Here is a 9193-nt window from a genome sequence, read left to right as displayed (position 1 = left end):
TCTAGGCTCCAGGGAGAGCCTGGGCCCAGAGCCACCAAAGAAGTGGGTGGACAAGAGTTCAGCCATAGCATAGGTAGGGGATAAGAGGCTCAACCTGGAGCTGCACCCTCTTTCCCCTAGCCCTCTGGATAAAACTGCCAGGCCAGACCTGGGGCATGGACCTTCCCATCTGTCAAAAGGAATGATATATGTGAGCAAGCACTGAACTGTGGAGAGCTGAGCTGGTCTGCTGTGTTACAACTGAGGCTGAGAGCCGGGCTTGGTGGCGCACGCCTGTAATCCCAGCACTCGGGAGGCAGAGGCAGGCGGATCGCTGTGAGTTCGAGGCCAGCCTGGTCTACAAAGCGAGTCCAGGATAGTCAAAGATTACACAGAGAGACCCTGTCTCAAAAAAACAAAAACAAAAACAAAAAAACAACTGAGGCTGAGGGGCTTTCTCAGATGAATATGCAGGTGAGGATATGAGGACATGGAAAGAGGCTGGCAGACAGGAAACCAGGAGCCTTAATGTCCTGTTGTCAAACAGGACACCTCTGGGGCCTTTCCTGCCCTGAGGCCTGTGACCTGAAGTATTCTTGGATCTTCAGTGTGCCCAACCCCAGGATTCCTCTCTCTTTGGCAGAGGGCCAGGGACTTTCATCATCTTGCCAGGAGTCCCAGCACCAAGTGACCAGCTCAGTCAGCAGTGTGGTGGTATAATCTCTCTCCCTCTGGCCACAGTTCTTTCTTACTTGCATGCATTTACATGCAGACCTTTGCAGGTTTTTCCTCCTAAGTGAGCATAGCATTTGCTTCTTAGCTTTGCCCCCTAAACAAGGAGGTTATGGACCTGCTTGGGTTGGGGAGAGTAACTTCCCTATGCTCAAGAGTTAGGCTAGCTGAATTACTGAGCATTCGTTGAACATTTATGTATAGATGAGGATTTGTAGGTATCTAGTTCTTTCATTCTCAGAACAATCCTTTAAGGTGTAGGTAGGAGCGTATGTGTTTGTGCTGGAGATTGAACTCAAGGCCTTGAATATGACAGGCATTGTTCTACCACTGAGGTACACATCCAACCCCAATGCAAAATACCTTATCCCCATTTTACAGAAAAAGAAAATTGCTGGGCGTGGTGGCGCACGTCTTTAATCCCAGCACTCAGGAGGCACAGGCGGATCACTGTGAGTTTGAGGCCAGCCTGATCTACAAAGTGAGTCCAGGACAGCCAAGGCTAACAGAGAAACTCTGTCTTGGAAAAAAAACCAAAACCAAACAAACAAAACAAAGGACCCAGGTTCAAATCACAACACCATCATGGCTGTTCATAACTGTCTGTGATTTCAGTTGCAGGGAATCTGACACCCTCACACAGACATACCTGCAGGCAGAACACCAATGTGAATAAAATAATAATTAAAAAAATTTAAAACAGTGTTTATAGAGGGACAAAGATGCTAGCAATGCCTGAATACTCCTACATGTCAGGCCTTATGTTTCTCAGGCGTGTTCCCAAGCAATCTTGCTCAGTGTTCTCCTTAGGAATTACATATTGGTAACCCCATTGTACAAGGAAGCACAGAAGCACAGAGAAGTGAAATAACCTGCCCAAAGCAGCACAGCTGAGAAATGCCATGGGCAGGATTCAAAGAGAGGTCTGTCTAGGTCCACAGTCTATGCCTTACCCCGTTGCTGCTATAAACTACTGTTAAGAGGTAGTAGGGCAGGGCGGTGGTGGCGCACGCCTTTAATCCCAGCACTTGGGAGGCAGAGGCAGGTGGATTGCTCTGAGTTCAAGGCCAAAAAAAAAAAAAAAAAAAAAAAAAAAGAAAGAAAGAAAGAAAAGAAAAACCAAAAAGTAAAAAAGAAAAGTAAACCCAGTGTTGATGGCTGCTCTAAGATCCAGACAAGGGGGCTAGAAAGATGGCTCAGAGGTTAAGAGCATCGCCTGCTCTTCCAAAGGTCTTGAGTTCAATTCCCAGCAACCACATGGTGGCTTACAACCATCTATAATTCCATAATGTGATCTGATGCCCTCTTCTGGAGTGCAGGTGTACATGCACTGTATACATAAGAATAAATAAATAAATCTTTAAAAAAAAAAAAAAAGACCCAGACAAGGATGTTCAGCTAACTAGGGGGTCTACCTGATGACTGCATGCCCTGGACTTGGAATCCTAGACCTCTATACTCTTTAGATTTTAGATCCTCCTGGAAGTACAAGTTCTTTTTTTCTTTTTTTGAGACAGGGTTTCTCTGTGTAGCCTTGACTGGTCTGAACTTGCAGAGATGCGCCTGCCTCTGCCTCCCGAGTGCTGAAGCAGTTCCTTCCTGAGAGACCCATCTGTTTACCTGTGCAGGCCTAGACTTTGTGACTAGAAACCCTGAGCACTGGCCTGGGTTCCCCGAGGCCTCTCAGAAGCCTGAAGGGTGCTTGTCAGGCATAAGGACTAATTTGAGATGCTGTGAGGAACAGAACAGGGAGTGTGAGGTAGGGTGGACTGAGTAGGGTGGGGAGCTGGCCCAGCCCTGAGAGTTTAAAAATACACCCTGTGAGCCACAGCCTGGGCTCCCAGGACCTACTGACATCACAGAGGCACAGGATGTCCCTGGCAGAGGCTGGGGATAGCAGAGAGGGGACATGCAGGGGGAGGGGCTGAGGGATTCCTAGTCTACCTCTTCTGTGCCTGGAAGCTGAAAGCTGAGCATCTGCCTAGGGACAAAAGGGATCATTAGTCACATTCCTCTGAGTTCCCACACTGCATCTGAGGAAAATGAGGACCAGGGAGGTTGTGTCTGACACCCCCCTTCGAGAGACTTGGGAGTCCCTGGACACAAGCAAGCCGTGTCGGCTTAGCATCTGCGATCCTGGAAGTCTGCTGGGCATGGCTAAGAGGAGCGCAGCACTATTTGGCAGAGAGACTCCTTCCCCTTGGTGGAGGGCGGGGGGGGGCGGGGAGGCCGTGAGAGCAAATGCACCTCCATTGGTGTGGTGGGCTATCAGAGCCAATCCCACCCTAGACCCTGTTCCTCACTCCTGACACCAGGAGGAAGTAGGTCCGGAGTAGCACCGTCACTTCAGAGATGGCAGTGAGACCCAAGGTGGACAGAGTGGCCTTCTCCAAGCCAGACCCCCAAGCACGTCATGCCCAGCTAGGATGGGGTCTAGCCTCCCTAGGTCAGTAGCTGATGAGGAAGGGGCCAGCTGTACAGCTGAGATGGCGCTTGAGTGGAAAGGAGGCTGGAGAGCACGGCTCCCTCTGCCCTCGTGCCCGTGCTGTGCGCTGGACAAAGTCCAGCCCTTCACCTGGCCAAGATCGCCCTTAGGGAGCCTCCTCTCTCTTGAATCTGTAATTTATAAGCTTCAGCCTCACCCAGGTGCTCACAGATCCCTAATTCAGGCTCTGGGCAGTTGAACAAGCTGTTCCAGCTGTGTGGATTAACCACCTGTCTGCCCAGGAACCTTCTAGGCCAGCTCACCTTTCAGCCCTGAGGCTCCACTGCCCCGTCAGAGGGCAATCATGATAATAGCTGTGATTGCTGTTTTTCTCTTCATGGACCAACGTGTTTTTAATGATTGGGATCCCCTCCCCCTCTGGTCTTTTGAGACAAGGTTTGTCCGTGTAACAGCCCTGGCTGTCCTGGAACTCTCTTTGTAGACCAGGCTGGTCTGGAACTCCTGCTCTGCCTCCCCAGTGCTGAGATTAAAGGCGCACACTACCACACCCGGCTTGGTTCTTCCATTTTTATTCATCTCTCCAATCCTGATGTTGTGTCTAACAAACGCCTGGATAAGGAAGTTAAATTGCGTTTTGAGACTGCCCCGCTCTGGAACGGGCTTTGTTCAAGTCTGGTGTCCTCTCCAAACCTTGTCAAGTGGAAGCAAGGTCCGGGTCTGGGAGTGGACAGAGGCTGTGGTTGGCTGTATCTCTTGGTAGGCATTATGGGGCTGGGGGCGAGAGTGGGGGATACTTGAAGTCAAGATTGATGGTTCCTGGCTCCATCTATCCTGAAGGAAGCCGATACATGTTTTCTGCCCCGACTTTCCGGCCCGCTCATAAAACCAATGCAGGCCTTAATTTTTGCCTGCTCCTCATACCCGACTTAGTTCCCAAACTTTAGAAACCCTGGCAAAGTAGAGGCAGGCGGACTCCTGTGGGTTCAGAGGCCAGCCAGGGATACATAGTGACTATTAGAAAACAAAACAGAAACCAAACCCTGGGGATGCAGCTCAGTTATTGCTAAGATGACCCGTCTGTAAATCCGCGGGGGTAGGTGAGGGAGGCTGCTGTGGAAACCTGGATCCAGCCATCCTCAGCAGCCTCCCAGTGACAGTACCCCTGCTTTAGGGGCACCACCGAAGTGGAGAATAGTGCCTTGATCAGGAGAGGCAATACAGACGGTGATTTGCAGTGGCCTTGCGCCCTTTCCTCCTTTCCCAGGAGCAAAGGGCTATGCCAGCTCAGGCACCTGCAGATCAGCTCTGGGCCATGCGGCCCAGATCAAGCCGGATGCAGGAACCGAACCGCCGCCACGCAGCGGAGGCGCATGAAGCGAAGGCCGCGGCCCTAGCGCGCAGGTACTCCTTCCACCCAGGCTCTGCTCCTCCGTCCCCATCCTCGTCCCCCTCCCTGTTCTCGCTCCTCCCACCCTAGGCCCCTGACGCGGAGGCCAGCACGGCGGGCGCCGAAGGGGCCGTGCAGTCACGCGCAGGGAACAGCAAGCTATTCATAGGAGTAGGTCCCCGCCCGCCTGGCCCTCGACTCGCCTTACATAACCCTCCTTTCCTTCTTCCTCCTGTGCGCTCCGCCGGACCCGGAGGGAGAGACAGGGCGGGGGGGTGGGGGGTGGGGGGGGGGGTTACTGCCCACAGGGAAACTGAGGGCTCGCTGAAGCTGGGCACCCCTCGCGGTGATGGGCGTGGCTGCCTAGGTCGGCAGAGGTGGGTGAACCCTGGCTCCCCCCGCCCCCCCCCGCTCCTTTTGCTTGGGGAGGTCCACTGCTTAGGAAGCTTTCCTTCACAACCAGCGCCCCCCCCCCACTCACCCCCTCCCTGCCCCGCCTGGCAGGGCAGCTGTGCCTTGCCGCTTCTGGATGACCTTGGGTTGACTGTGCCTCTAAGTCTCAGTACGCCTACCTACAAAACGGCCTTTCTTTCTAGCGTAGTAAGAAAGAAATGAGCCTTGTCACCTGGTGAACTGGCCATGGCCCCTGCTGCCCTCTTAAGGAAGCTGGCATAGTGTGCAGGGCTAAGCCCCAACCCCAAGTCCCTGAGGCAGTCAACCTTTTGGACCTTGGTCTCTGTTCTAGCAGGCTGTGGCCCTGCTTGCCTCTTGGCTCAGTATGGCCAGGAGTGGAGCTAGAGCACGTGTCTGGTGCCAGGAGGACACCCCCCACCCCCACCCCAGACCCCCACCCCCACCCCTGACCCCGCCCAAAAGCTTCTAACAGGCACTGCAGCCCTTTCTCCCACATTCCCAGGTCAGTGGCTAGTTTGTTTATCTGAAAGAATTTTGGGTTTTTGTTTTCACTGTGCAGCCCTGGCTGGCCTGGTAGTCACTAAAAAGATTAAGCCTCTTCGTAAACCAAAGATCCGCCTGCTTCAGCATTGTCCCAAGCTCTAGGATTAAAGGCCGGTCTGGGACTCACCTGTGCAGCCCAGACTGGCTTCAGAATTGAAGAAGTCCCAGATAGCCTCACCGCTGATTTTCAGCTTCTAGTAAGAATACTTTTCCTAGGATGGGTCTCACCTGGGCCTTCTCTGAGGCTGGCAGCCACGGGCTACTTCCACTCCTAAGCGTGGCTCACCAGCCCATATAAACCATTGTATCTGCTCCACTTAGTGGCCTGGAATGTGAACCAGGGAATTTTGCTCATCTTGCCTTCAAGTGACAAAGGGACTGGGAACATCAGTGTCTTTTGTGGTTGAGGAAACCAAGGAGTGAAGCAACTCCACCTGGCAGCCGGGTTTGCATTTTTCTTATAATACCCTCTGGGTATATAGCCCCAGTGCTGGAGAAGAAAATATAAAATTCTGTCAGGAGCTGGAGAGGTGGATCAGAACTTATAAGTGCTTGGTACTCTTTTTCTTTTTTCTTTTTTCTTTTTCTTTTGGTTTTTCAAGATAGGGTTTCTCTATGTAGCCTTGGCTGTCCTGGACTCACTCTGTAGACCAGGCTGGCCTTGAACTCACAGCGATCCGCCTGCTTCTGCTTCCCAAGTGCTGAGATTAAAGGCGTGCGCCACCATGCACGGCAATGCTTGATACTCATATAGACCACCCAAGTTCCACTCCCAGAACCCAGACCAGACAGTTTACAACTGCATGTGGTCTCTGCACACACATGCACATATCCACATGTACACACACATTAATATAATTTTTTTAAAAATAAAATCTTTTAAAAGATTGGTAGTCACCCTCTCACCAAACTATACACTTTGTAAGTGACATTGCCATGTTGAAGACCCACATGACCAACTTTATTTCCCTCAGTAAATGTTTGCTGAATAGTGAGGGAATGCCTGTAACCCTGTGCGTGCCCTCCCTCACCCTAACCCCTAACCCCTCCCCCACCATCCCCCCACCCCCATCCAGCCTTCCTGAGCACTTGGCTCACATGCCTGGGAGTCTGCCAACAATGTCCTAAATGAGGCCAGGCATCTGGGGTCAGCTACTCTGTCCCAAGGAGCCCCTTAGCCCCTCTCTGATCCAGGCCCATCGTTTGAGAAGCCTCTAGGGTCCACTCAGCTGGCCTTTACACTGTGGCCCTCAGGGGAAGCTGGTAAGGAATTGCTCATCCTTCTGCTGTCCGCTGTGTGTCCCCCGTGCGTAAGATGAGGGTGGAGAGTCAACTATGGCCTTTTCAATGATGAGCATAACGTTCCTGCCACACATGAGCCTTTAATAAACAAATGTCATAGCCTGGAGTGGTGGCGCACGCCTTTAATCCCAGCACTCAGGAGGCAGAAGCAGGTGGATCTTTGTGAGTTTGAGGCCAGCCTGGTCTACAGAGGGAGTCCAAGACAGCCAGGGCTATACAGAGAAACCCTGTCTCAAAATTAAAAAAGAAAGAAAGGAAAGAAAGAAAGAAAGAACGAACGAATAACCAAATTTCATTATTGCTGCTTACTACTGTGGCCACCACAGTGAAGCTTACTCCACAGAGATATCTGTGTGAGCATCACCATCTCAATGGCTGCCATGTACCCACATCTAAGCAGCAGAAGGCATTTTTCAGCTGAAGCTATATGTCATTGCCAGACATGGTGGTGTACACCTCTAATCCCAGCACTCAGGAGGCAGGGGCACGCAGACCTCCATGGCTTAGAGGCCAGACAAGATGGCATAGTGAGCCAGGCAGTGATGGCGCACACATTTAATCCCAGCACTTGGGAGGCAGAGGCAGGTGGATCCCTGTGAGTTCGAGGCCAGCCTGGTCTACAAAGTGAGTCCAGGAAAGCCAAAACAAAAAAACAGAAAAAAAACAAAAACCAAAACAAACAAACAAAACACACACACAAAAAAAACCAAAACCAAAACCAAACAAAAAAACCTGAGATCCTGTCTCAAAATTTAAAAACAAGCAGAGTTTCAGAGAGGTTGTAACAACCAAGCCACACAGTGTTTTGGAGTTCTGCTTTTAACGAATTTTGTTCAAGTGATAGCAATCAGTGATAGGGGGAAACGGAGGTATGAGGTAGAGAAGGTTGCAAGGTCCCCACAGGGTGTCAGGCTCCTTCCTCCCAAGAGCTGGCCCTCTCCTTGGCCAAGGTGGCAGGACAGGTTGTAAGAATAAGCCCTTTGCTCAGGCTGGCTGCCCCCCACCCAGTCGGCCAGCTGCCCATACCCTCCGCCAGCCACTGTTCCCTGTCAGTCAGCCAACAACTGACTGTGAAGCAGTCTAGGACATTGTGTCCAGAGAGAGGTCCCAGCAGGCTCCCTACCTCTGAGACCCATGGTGCTGAAGTGGCCCGCCCCTCCCCTCTGGGCCTTAGGCCAACCTGGCCTCCTTCCCAGTCCTGACATGAACAGGAGGCCAGAGCTGCCCTCCCAGGGGCTGTGCTTCAGCTAGCTGTCTGCCTACCTTGCTTCTAGCCTTTCCTAAGAGGGGTGCCTTGCTCATGCCCTCCGCCTGGAGGCCAACCTCTGACAAGTCTCATGGCATGGATTCCCAGGGTGCCTCACCGAACAAGCCAGGTGGACGCTAGGATGCCTGTTTTTCTGCCCTACCCATTTTTTTTTTCTCTTTGCCCATATCAGTATGCCAGGCAGCTGATCCAAGGTGAGAGGCCTCTTACACAGAGACCCAACTGTTCGGGGACGGGGATGAGGGGTGAGGGTGCTGTGCCCCTGAGAGCTGGGCACTGCCTTGTCTCCCCACTGAACGATAAGGAAGTTTAAAAAAAAAAAAAAGAAAGAAAGAAAGAAAGAAAGGTAAGGAAGTTGACATGCAGAGAGGCCAGCTTCATGAAAAGCTCCAGAGCCGTAAACTGCTCCTACATTATCAAGCAGGATGACTACTGAGGGGCAGGGCCCTCAGGACAATTGTTATACATATTTACATTTGCAACACTATTATTGATTTTTTTTTTTTTGAGACACTATCTCATATAATCTAGGTTGGGCCGGGCATGGTGGCGCACGCCTTTAATTCCAGCACTGGGGAGGCAGAGGCAGGCGGATCGCTGTGAGTTCGAGGCCAGCCTGGTCTACAGAGTGAGTCCAGGACAGCCAAGGCTACACAGAGAGACCCTGTCTCGAAAAACCAAAAAAAAAAAAATCTAGGTTGTTCTCAATCTCAATATGTTGCTTAGCAGGAGGGGCTGGAGGGCATCTTGAACTGCCAACCCACTTGTTACCACCTCCTAAGTGCTGGCATTGAGAGGGCATACTACCATGCCTGTGTTTTGTTTTGTTTTGTTGTGTTGTGTTTTTGAGACAGGTTTTCTCTGTGTAGCCCTGGTTGTCCTGGACTCCCTTTGTAGACCCGGATGGTCTCGAACTTACAGTGATCTGCCTGCCTCTGCTTCCCGAGTGCTGGGATTAAAAGCGTGTGCCACCATGCCTTGCTGCTGCTGCTGCTGCTGCTGCTGCTGCTGCTTCTTCTTCTTCTTCTTCTTCTTCTTCTTCTTCTTCTTCTTCTTTTTGTTTTTTAAGTTTTATTTATTTTATGTGTATGAGTGTTCTATCTCCATGAATGTATGTGTGCTA

This window comes from Acomys minous (genome assembly GCF_964271855.1).
Source record: "Acomys minous genome assembly, chromosome: 12".
NCBI lineage: Eukaryota > Metazoa > Chordata > Mammalia > Rodentia > Muridae > Acomys > Acomys minous.
This window is presented reverse-complemented; position numbering follows the sequence as displayed.